This window comes from Arachis duranensis, chromosome 6 (genome assembly GCF_000817695.3).
Source record: "Arachis duranensis cultivar V14167 chromosome 6, aradu.V14167.gnm2.J7QH, whole genome shotgun sequence".
Classification (NCBI taxonomy): domain Eukaryota; kingdom Viridiplantae; phylum Streptophyta; class Magnoliopsida; order Fabales; family Fabaceae; genus Arachis; species Arachis duranensis.
Window position 1 is genome coordinate 32,490,951 of NC_029777.3, and position 12,798 is coordinate 32,503,748.

Below are 12,798 nucleotides of genomic sequence, written 5' to 3' on the forward strand. Positions count from 1 at the left end.
TTTTGAGACATGATTATTTCTTAATCGGTTTTCATGCAACTCGTTTAGTTCGAATTGTTTTGCGGCTAAATGACTTGTTTCAATACAAATTATTTTTGAAACTTATAGTTCTAATTTCGTACAACTTGTTTTGATACAAATCGTTTAATTCAAAACTCGTAATTATTCCTGAGTATAACCTCGTCTAGCTCGTTCGATGCGAGTAGTTTTAAGGTTTTACAATTTGTTTCATTTCAAACCGTTTAATTAAAATATGGCTATTTCTTGATCTAATTTCATACAACTCGTTTAAATTCGAGCTATTTTTAGGACTTCACAACCTATTTTGAGTACAACATGTTTACTTTGAGTCCTTTTAAAGTATCAAATCCTCTTTATAGCTATCGAACTTCATTGCTTGATCCATTATGCCCTTGCTCAAGATCAAGCTTTATGACTTCGGACTTGAGTAATCAAGCAGATCGGATTATCGAATGAAGCCTTTCAATGATTTATTCAACTCATTCATTTCGAGTTTTTTATAGATGACTTATTTTTATACAAGTCACTTTTCTGAAGCACATCTCATTATATATCAAGTTGTTTTATACACGATTTGTTTCAATACAAATTGTTTAGATCATATGGTTATTTTTTACTCAATTTCGTTCAACTCATGATCTTGAGTTGTTTTAAATCATCAAGTCGTATTATAACCATTGAACACTAATTTAAACCTCGTCGCTTTATCCGAGTGACCATTAAAAAGGTAGGCTCGTGATTTTTGCACTTTGTCGAAGGGATTATATGTTTATTCCCTCCCCTTCCTAGTTTTACAAGGTTATTATCCTTGTTTATGATACAGATCGTTGTTACCCAAGCTGTTTTGATTGGAGGATTACTTTTACGTTTTGATTTTGTTCAAAATGCTTTTACCATCATTTCATTCCTTTCCAACTTGTTTCTATACGATTCGTTTGGTTGAAGGATTTTTTTCTTGTTATTTTATTTTTACCCTTTTTATTTTTTACAACTTATTTTATATTGAGTTGTTTCAATTTTGCTTTAGTAATTCATTTTGATACAAATTACTTTTTAATGCTTTGTTTAATGATTTGTTTTGATATAATCAATTTTGAAGCTTTGTTTTCTTGTTGACATGACTTGTGCTTGACATAAGTTTATTGAAAATATGGTTGATTGGCACAACTCGTTTAAACCAAGTTGTCCTCATGTTTTTGTGAATGCTAGAACAAGTTTTCTTTTGACAACTTGTTTTTGTGAAGTTCCATTTTATACGACTTGTTTTTACGGTAGGTCGTTTATTTTTGAACTTGTAGAGATGAGCTCGTGGGCTTGAAATTTAGTACTACTTATTTGTTACTCGTGCGGGTTGAGTTGATAAATCGTATTTATGTCTCGAGGGTCATTTTTAGTTAAATTACTTTTGCGACTTGTTCTAAGAATAACTCTTTCAACCCTTTTGGCTCGAGCCTTTTTGAGGTGCTTTTTTCCAATTCGCGTATATAACTTCTTACACCAATTTGGACCTCGTCGGGCAATAATTTTTGCACTTTATCAAGCTTAAATTGGTGTGTCTTAATTGTAGAAAATTAATTTTCATAAGAAATTGTAGTATCTTCTTATGTTGGAGGCGTGTTGCGACCTAGGCAGTTCTTCACCCTTGAGGTCAGACACTTTGTAGTAGTCTTTTCCTAAGACTTTAGTAATTTTGTAGGATCCTATCTAGCTTACTGTCAGCTTTTCTTTGCCCGACCTCTGTAGCCCGATATTATTTTTTATCAAGATGAGGTCTTTTGTGGCGAATCTTGTCGTACTTTGTAGCCATCCTTTGTCTCAAAACCTCTTTTCTTATCTGATTTTTCTCTTAGATTTATGGAAGGAGATCGAGTTCTTCTTTTGTACTCTAACTTCATTGCAGAATGTTGCCCTTGGTTTTTCTTTATTTATGTCGGTGGAAATCATGGCTTCTGTGCCATATGTATGTCAAAAGGGAGATTCATTAGTGGTAGTTTGAGTTGTTTCATATGCTTATAGCATTTATGTGAGCTCTAAAAGGTCGGTCAATAGAAGTCAGCTCGTAACACCTTTTTACCAGTGACCTGCCCCCAGAAGAATTCCACATATTTTACTATGGGTTTCATCTAGAACCTCTTGTATTCGAAGTCGGGATGTACTTTGATAGAGGTATTGAGCTCCCTATTTTATAGAGAATATTACAAACTAAGGTGTAGTACTGAGTTTTCATTAATCTCCTTACCTCCCTTTATTCTTGAGGAAGGATGTCGAACTTGATTTATTCAACGCTTGGAATTATTCATCCCTAGATTGTGAGGATGTCCGTCTCTTTGACTTCTTTTGATATTGAAGGTGACTGTAGTGTTTTTTGGATTAGGATTTTATTATTGTCCCAGGCTTTGTACGAGCTAGCTTGGAGAAGGCATCAGCTCTGCCATTCTGGTCTCGGCTTATATGCATGGCCTTTACTTCTTCATTCTGAGGATGATCCCTGCCCTACTACCAGCTTTGTTTGATGATCCATCTTTCAGTCGTGGAGCTCACTTTTTTCTCCTCGGTATATTTCGCAAGGAAGTCGGCCAAGTATTGCAACTTGATGACCATCTGAACTTTATACTTCAAATCAAATTCGGACAACTCCACAGCCTACCATAGCATCATCTGCCCTGCAATATCCATTTTTTAGAGGATATACTTCATGGTCTGATTAGCTCGGGCTTTGATGGTGTGAGCTTGAGAGTGGGATCACAATCTCCGAGATGCTAAAACCAAAGTATATGCAACTTGCTCAATTTTCTAATAATTGAGCTCAGTTCCTTGTGGTAACTTATTAGTAAAGTAGGCAAGCTTTCACCCGATGTCTTCTTCTTTAAATAGTATAGAGGCTATTGCTTTGTCGGCCACAGCTAAATATAGAACAAGCTCTTCTCCTTTTATGTATGTAAAAATTGGAGGCTGAGGCAAGAATTTTACGAATTCTTAGAAGACTTGTTCACATTCTTGAGTCCATGTGAAGTCGTGCCTCCTTTCAAGCAGGTCAGGTTAGTTTCAATGCCTCCTTTAGGTGAGCATGAACCCCAGAAATTTTTTTGCTTCTATAGTGAAGGTGCACTTTGTGGGATTTAGCCTCATCCCATGCTGCCTTATGGTTTAGAATGCTTCTGTCAAGTCGGATAATAAGTCGCCTTCACTCTTTTCTGAGGAGACTTTAATTGTTCTGTCTTCTGCAAGTCCTCTTGTCATAATGTGGACACGCCAATCCAGAGTGCTTATAGACTATTAGTGATCTTTTTCTATATTTGCACTCTTATCTTCTTTTGCGGTCCAGCATCATTATAGCAATGTATAGTAATCTGTCCGACTTTCTTCATTATTGCTTTGGATTGGTAGAGGAGGAGGTATCTTTTGTATGGCATATTTTTCTGTATATACTCACTAGAAAAACACGTAATGGAGTGTAGGGGTGATACCTTCGAGGTCGGTCAGAACTCTTGTCTTCCTTTTATTTTTGGTTTTTCTCGTTACCTCGGGACTTATGTCTCTTCTGGTAATGACTTTGATGCCTCCTTCATGGAAGTGACTATACCATAAGGAAGACCTACATTTATGTTGTCTCTATTTTCACTATACCTATTTGGTTGTGCGATTGTATTTTTTGTTCCAGCAAATCTATCGAACAAAGTTCTTCAACATGACTTTTCGTAGATTTTGCCTTTAAGTCTTTAATTAGACTAGTTATTTTTTTGCTAGAGTAGTAAGGGTCTTATTTACTTCTTTCCTTCTCACATATTTTCTCTTGCCAATTGAGTTTTCTTTTAGTTGAACATTCTTTTCTTCAATTGGCTTTGAAGTTTGTTTTGGTTTGCTTTCTACAATGACCTTAGGACGATGCTTTCTTCTCTTTTGTTTTAGTTGTGGTCTGCTTTCTTCCTGAATGTCATCCGTCATTGGTGTGCAAATAGCATCAAAATTCTACGACAAAATTTTTTTCATATTCATTGGCAGTGATACAATTTGTGAGAAACTAACGAAAGATGTGCCCTGAGGATTCCTAATGTTGTTCACTACTTTAATTTGGGACTCTCATCTAATCTCAGCTTAGCATTGCAACTTTTTAAAAATTTTTTAAGCCAAACCATATTGTTCTTCTAGTAGAACTGTACCGTCTCAACCAGCATCGCGAGGCTACTACCACTGGCGCCTGACACAAGCTTCATGTTGTTGATTAACACCAAGAAGTAGCCAGAGGCGGCCTCCACATCTTGTCGTGGAGAAGAGCACCGCTGCGGCCTCTTATAAGGTTGAGGTCAGGGTCGAATTCATCAATGCTATCAATGGCGAGATTGTGGTGGGGATTGTCGCTGCAGACAGAGAGAGGGATGGGCTTCCGATGGAGCGTTTCGTTATTCCCTCTTCTTTTCTTTGACGATGGTGAACTTAACCCAATTTAACTGTAGATGCAAAATCATCATCACCATTTGATATCGTCTGTCATTGGAAGAAGTTTTTACAGAGTTTCCGATATTCATAGAAACTATATTCAACCTCTATTTCCATGGTTTTTTGTCACCTATAGTAAACCTAATGGGTTGCATTTAAATTGGCTGATATTGCATTCCCTAGGATGAACTTAAGTTGGAAAGAAAGATTTCATTACTTTTACCAATAATGTTTTTCATTTTAGTTATTGACCAATATGGGACATTTACTTTATTTATATTTTTTTCATAAAATCTGTGTATTTGGAACATGCAACTGCTTATTATCATGAGTGGGTATCTGTGGTTGATTTTTTTTGTCCTAGTGAATAAATCGACACTATTATCATGGAGGCAAAAATCTTCAAAGTGGAGCACCACTTTTTTTTAAATATCCGGAGTTGGATGTTGTTCTCCTATATGATGTTGATGATCTAACAGTATCAAAGGTTGAGCTCCAAGTCCCTGGCAACGGCGCCAATGTTTCGAGGGGTTACTTAAAACAGTGATTTGGGCGTGAATGTGAGGTTTAGACTCCTTTTGAGGCAGCATCTGATTTGTACTGGTGCCGAGGAGCCGTCGTCCGAGTTTTTTATGAGGAGGTGGGGGTGGTACCTACAAGAGACTCTAATGCTTAAGTTAGCAAAGGTTTTAGATAAGGTTTTAGTAGATTGGGTTCTAAATATACCTGAGGGCATCAGTATATTTATAGTAGAATAGATAACTACCTTTTAGAGTAGTTTCACCTTAGATGGTGGATGACCGTTCTCTTTTGTTAGGGAGATTGTTGAGATCTCCCTTCTAATTTAATAGGAAATATCTTAGGAGTTAGTTACTTATTAGATAAGTAAGGCTAAATTCATGTCGCTGTATTCGACCTCTGTGAGGTCTGATAGGTGACGATCCGCCTTATACTTATTGATTAGGCTTTATTCATTTTGGATTTGGCTAAATTATGGGTCAGTCCATGAACACTTTATATGTGTGACATAAATCCAAAATTCCTAGAGAACGAACACAAATCATAAAAAAAATTTCTTAAAAATTAATATTATTATACCTTCAATATTACAGTTAACATTTAACATAAGAAAAAAAATCTAAAATTTTAAAAAATAAACATATTTAAAATTTAGTTTAAAAAATATTCGAAATCTAAACTGAAAAAAAAAACTCATTTTTAATAATTTTACATTAGATTATTTGATAATTTATTATAATATTGACTGATATTAACTGTTATAGCATTCGTTCATTCGTATCATTACTTAATTATAAATTAAAATAGTCCCTTGGTTAACATACAACTCAAGTTTTTGACTCATTGATAAGCATCATCGATCCAACAAACACAAATTATGGATGCTTAATTAGATAATGATAATAAATTAGAAAAGTAGAATAAAGAAATTCGTTTCTTGTAAAGTCTCAATCCTAATTAAAACATATACGCGGGTCTTGTTCAGCAGTCTAAGTGTACCCTCTATCCTTTTAGGCATAATTCGCTGTCACTATGACTATCGCATACAGTACACATGCATGTATATATTATATTTATAGGAATGAATTTATGTGTGTGTGTGTGTACGTAGTGATGTCCATGATTAAGAATTGCCTTTCAGCCAAAGCTCTCCACTATATCGTCCTTTTTAGACCTAATTTGCTGTCTCTATGACTTATCATCATATATAATATAATATATAGTAGTCCGTCTTAAATTATTTTAGAAGTTTTTAGGTGATTTGATTGCTGCGGAAGATTCTTGTTATGATTAATTAATTGTCTTTTATATAAAGATAACAATTTGAATTGACCTGACTTATATTGATCTGTTTCATTTTAAATAAAGTAAATTTTTAACCGTTAAATTTTGAGAAGGGTACGAATAATATTTGATGATAATTGTTTCAGTTTGGCAGATATGAGTAGTAATCATCCCATTTCATATTTATAATTTTATATCGTGTTCGTCTTACCTCAACAGTCACAAATAAATGTTTGAGGTAGATTATGGAATTTAATGAATTTAGTTTAATAAATATAAGATATTATTATTATAAATTTTAAATTTGATGACTTTAATTATATTTGAAAGTTACATAATTTTTTTAGCATGATTTTGAGAACCGAACTAAATCGATTAGTTCAACCAAAAATTGATTGCCAGATTGATCCAACTCAAAGAAAAAAATTGATTGACAACAAATTGGTAAAAATCGAAAAAACTAACCAAGAAATCGGTTAATTGATTGATGGTTTTTAAAATGATAGTTTATACAATAGTTGTGAAAAGTATTTATTTTGGCTAACTCATTAAATTAGTTATTTATATAAAATATATATTAAAATATAAAAATAAATTAAATAATATATATTTATATAAATATATAATAATTAATTGAATAACTGATTTTTTACGTACAAATAACATTTTTGTTAATTTTAATAAGTCGTAGATTATATTTCATCGAAAAGGGTTGCTATTTAGAAAAAGAAGGGGACAAAATGTATTCCGTATTTCCGTTTGGGGCAACGTGAGATGAATTAATATGGAACAAGTAGATAATAAAATAACCATAAATATGAGCTTAGGGCGATAAAAAAAAATACCAGTAGAAAATTATGGGCGGATAATGGAATTAGTAATTAATGTTCAGAATCAGAATAGATGTGGGTATTAAAATATCCATCTCGCTCTGTTTTAGTTCCATTCCTACTTTCATATTAATATTATAGATATCCTATATTAATAAATGGAAGCTAAGAATCTCAAGCTGATAAAATAAATAGTATAGAATAAAATTATTTATTTATTCTCAGAACACAAAATTTTTTATCATTGCTCTAAATAATTAAGTTATCTCATATTTTCAGACACAAAAGCTTATTTTGTTTAACCATAAAATAAAATATCCAGAATGCACAGATTTATTTTTATATGTATTAAAGATTTATATATAAAAAATATAATGTAATACGCATAAATTTAGCACAAGAAAAATGAAGGAAAACACAAATTTCCTTCATGTTTGGTCAAATAAAAGTGGTGGTTCAAGTGTGAAAGTCATATATAAGATATATCCAATACATTTTGCAAAAAGGGGACATCCGTGCATGTTCTTTAGGCCAAATAACAAATCAAGGTTTCCTTGCCGTGGCGGTGTCCGTACAATAATACCTCTCGTCATTGTCGGCAAGCTAACACATGCTATATATCACTGAACAACCTTATTTTTCATTTTTTTTTTTGAGTTGTGCCGATAATTGTATATATAGAGGAAAATAGTACTTACTTTATGATCTAAATAAAATCAATATTTATTTTGTATTATTATATAAAAAGTATTTAATATTAATGTGTAGAATACACATTAATGAGAAAAAAAATATACTAATGTTATATTGAGGCAAAGTCTGCAGTTGGAGAGTGGAGAGTTGCAAAGTCTGAAGAGATGGCATGCAGGATAAGCAATATGACTGAAGTCTGTATTAATTTAACTTCAATATTTGAAATAAATTCTAGTTTTAATTCTATGTGTGTAAATAAAGAGGTTTAAATTTTCCTTAACGCGAAAATCTGTATTTAATTGTTCTGATGTTTGGTTTTAAATTAAAATATTTTTACGTGTCAAAATTTATCGATAGAATTGAAATGTAATTCAAACATTAAAATAAAAATTAAAGATTACAATTTTGGAAATATTTTTATAACTCCTTGCAAAAAAGATAATTAACAAAATAATGTTACTTTCTTAAAATTGTAAAAGATTAATACCTAATAAAATATATCACATGTTTAACCTGAAAATCAGATAAAAATAACCTATTTAACTGGGTTAATTAGATATGGACTATTAAATTATTTTTTTTTAAGATATAAATTAATTTTTTAATAATTAATCAATTTAAAAATAAAATATTTTTAAAAAAATATATTTATATATAAATATATTATTTTATTATATTCAAATTTAAACTTTTAAATTTCTAATTTTACTAATTCAACGATTAATTTAATTTTATAAAAAAATACCTTTTATTTAAAATGTCTAAGAATTGTATAGTATACGCTATTTGTTAACAACACACAAAATAAATAAATAAATTTATTATAAATATCTGACGGTTAGAAATATTATTTCTACGAATGAAATTGTTAAGTTTGAATTGTTATGTTTGATTTGCGAAAAGAAATGTCAAAAAATATTATATAATATACATGGAATGAATTATTTTTTGTTTGATTGAGTTTAAATTCAGACATATTATATGATTTGTTAATTTAAATTGAAATATTCATGATGACTAAATTTATTAAATACATATAAAAATAATTTACATATAAATATCGTACAATATATAAACATAATATTCTCATTTTTTTTAAATTAAAGTTTTTATTTAAATTTTTAAAAATACCTCTAATATCAAATAAATTTAATTAAAATGGTTGTTGTGACAGTATTCTTTAAAAAATAGTGAATATAACAAAAATATTGTTACTTTTATATTTTGAAATTTTTTTAATTTAAAAAAATACTTCTAATATCAAATATCATTAATTAAATTTGTTATTGACTCTAATTTTTGTAAAAAATAATTATAAATATAATAAAATATTGTTTCTTTTCTATATTAAAAATTTTCTTAAATTTACATACATAAATATCCCAAATATCAAATATCTTTAACTAAAATTGTTATCAACTTTCATTTTAGGAGATAAAATATAAATACAATAACATCTTCTTACTTTTTCTTAAATTTACAAAAATATCTCTAATATTAAATGTTTTAATTAATATTTTGTTTTTCTTAATATTAAATATTTAAAATTCATATTATAGATAAACTTATATAAAATAAATCTCATAATTTATCTTATAATTTCTACGATTCTAATATTAAACTATGTATCCAAAAAGTGACAACCTAATAATATTCTATAAGAAGAAGAATAATAAGATTGATGCATCCATATCTTTAGTAGTTTTTATTATATTTTTCATATGTTATTCTTATGTTTTCTTAAGTTTAAATGCATAATTTTCTCTCAAATCTCATTAATTTCAAATATCTTTTGCTATTAAACATTTTCAAAGTGTTACAAAAAGGTTGATCAAGAAGCAAAGCTTAGCATGAAGAATGGAGAACCAAAGATATAGGGAGTGGATTGTAAGGTCCCACATCGGTTGGGGAGGGGAACGAAGCATGTCTTATAAGGGTGTGGATACCTCTCCCTAACATGATGCGTTTTGACGAGTGAGTGTGGGGGGCTTCGGCTAGCATCCCTATCGTCAAAGGCAAAACTGTGAGGCCTTGTGTGCCAAAGTAGACAATATCATGCTAGCGGGTGGTCTGGGTTGTTACAGATGGTATCAGAGCTGGAACCGGGATCGATGTGCCAGCGAGGGCACTGGGCTCCCTTAGGGGGTGGATGGTAAGGCCCACATTGGTTGGAGAGGGGAACGAAGCATGCCTTATAAGGGTGTGGATACCTCTCCCTAGCATGACGCATTTTGATGAGTGAGTGTGGGGGGCTTCGGCTACCATCCCTATCGTCAAAGGCAAAACCGTGAGGCCTTGTGTGTCAAAGCGGACAATATCGTGCTAGCGGGTGGTCTGGACTATTACAGGGTGTGCCACGCCAAGAACAGGGCATGCCACGCCCTAGCAAAATCTATCCCTCGAAGCAAATTCATAAATGCTATCCATCCTGACCTCTTCATACTCCAATGACCATAACTTGAACTATAGAGGTCCAAATGAGGTAGTTCTAGTGATGTTAGAAAGCTAACATCCAGAGTTTTGCAACGATATGCATATATTTATAGTAGGCATTCAATTTGGACTACGAACACCCCTTATCTTTGCAGTTCAAAAATCAACACTAAAAGAAAAAAATGCATGGTGTGCCACGTCCAAGACAGCAAGTGGCATGTCCAAAACACCCAAGACAGTACGTGGCTTGCCCAGACAAGCAAGTGCCATGCCCAAGACTCAAAGGGAACCCAAATTACATGCCAAGCAATCCCATAAACTCCCTAGAAGATGTAATTTTCTTGTCAAGATATGGGAAGATATCATAAGATAAGATTTGATTTAAATTAGTTTTTTTATTAGGACTTGAATTATTATTATTATTAGTTATCTTATTTTTCATAAAAGATAAGATTTAGTTTTGAATTTGAATTATTAGAAAACCTAGGATTTAAATAAGTGAGATTACTCAGAGAGAAGGGGTCGTGGGGGGAGGATTTTCGAATCTCTCACGTAGCTCTTTTTCTTCCTTTCTTTTTCTTTGTTTTTCAATTTTTTCATGAGTTACTCATCTCTCTGTCATAGGGTTAAGAGATCTATTTCTATTTTTCATGAATTATTAATCTAAGTTTTCTTCTATTTTAAGGCTTGCATTGATCCATTTATGATTGAGTGTTTCGTTTTTCATCCTTAAAAGATTAGTACTGCCGACAGGTGTGCTAATCCCATTTTGAATTCGTTTACTGACTCGACAGAGGTTATATATGAATTGTGGTTGAAAACTTTTTCATATGCCTTTCTAAATTGACTAGACATAGCGTTTTTAAAGCGTGCGACACAACAAATGATTTTTGATTACCCGAGTTTTGAATACGTGATATATAATTTGGATTAGGACGATAAATTGTGTTTTCGCATAAGATTCAATTGGACATGTCTAGTTTGGATATGTGACATATAATCCGACCTAAGGACTACTCTTGAATCTTATGTGAAATTGAATTGGTTTTTGCACTTAAACTCTTCGGTTAATCAATTGACCAATGCATTGGCTGTTGATTAATTGAGGAGAAACCGAAGGGCCAAGACTTGAAAATCGGTTAATTAAGATTTGTCGTGAACGATCCTTACTTATTTTGAACAGAAAAAAATAAAGTTTAATTTTTCTAAAAACTTAAACATCTCTAAAATCCTAGACTTCCCTATCATATAATCTCCTTCAATCAATCTCACGTATTCATTGCCTCAAGCAATTCACATTCAAGCCTTTCAAGTTTTCAACAAGTTCTAACATTCAACAATTTCATATTTTATTGATTTAATTAGTAATTTAATTCAATATTTACATGCTCAATTTGTTAATCTTGGTAAGAACGATAACTATTTATCGTGATATTAATCGAATGATCCAGTGTATTTGTCATCATCTATGAACTTTACTTTTTGCTGATCAAAGATTTAAATTAACGTCTTTAAAAATTGGAAAATCATGTCAATCAAGTGCATATCTTATTTTTTATTAATTACATATTTTTTATACAAGTTGATTCCTCTATGGCTCTGTCTACTTTAGGCATATTTTGACTTTTTATCTCACAGCAAGTTCTATATAACCATTTTGAATGTAATAATGAAAAGGCAACAAGGAGGAATAATCCTTCTTTGAGTAATTTTAATAGGATAAAAAGACTTCTTTAAAATTTTTTATTGTGCTTTTAATACTCCAAATGTCTTTTTAGTGACTTACCTATAGTTTTTAAACGTTTCATATTAAAAAATTCATGGAGTGTATTAGATTATATTGATTTTATGAATTAAACACACTCAAATAATATCTTTACCCTCTATGAATTAAGCAGCCTTATTTTTCCTTTTTTTTTTCGAGTTGTACCGATAACTGTATATATAGAGAAATAGTACTTACTGTATTATCTAAATAAAATTAATATTTATTTTTGTATTGTTATATAAGAAATATATTTATATTAATCTGTAGAATAGACATGTATGCGAAAAGAAATATACAAATGTTATATGGAGGCAAAGTCTGGAGTTGGAGGTGGAGAGTTGCAAAGTCTGAAGAGATGGCAGGATAAGCAATATGAATGGAATTATGAATGCAGATCGAATTCACACCAATCAGAGTTCGTAGCTACCTATTGGCAACGCACCGGTATTAAATTAAACATTTAAGTTATATACATTAAAATAAATTTTAAAAATATTTTTAATGCTTAGTTTGTATTAATTTAGTTTAGCATTTTGAATAAATTTTAGTTTTACTCCTATGTGTAAATTAAAATGTTTAAATTTTCCTCAACTCGAAATTTTGCAGTCATTTTTGTCTAGATATTTGGTTCGAAATTGTAAAATATTTTTAGTAGTCGAAATTAATATAAAAAGAGAAAATTGAAACGTAGTTCAAACATTAAAAAATAATAAATTTTAAAATATTGGAAATATTTTTTAAAACTTCTTGCTAAGCTAATTAACAAAATAACATTACTCTCTTAAGAAATATATATTACATATTTAATTATGG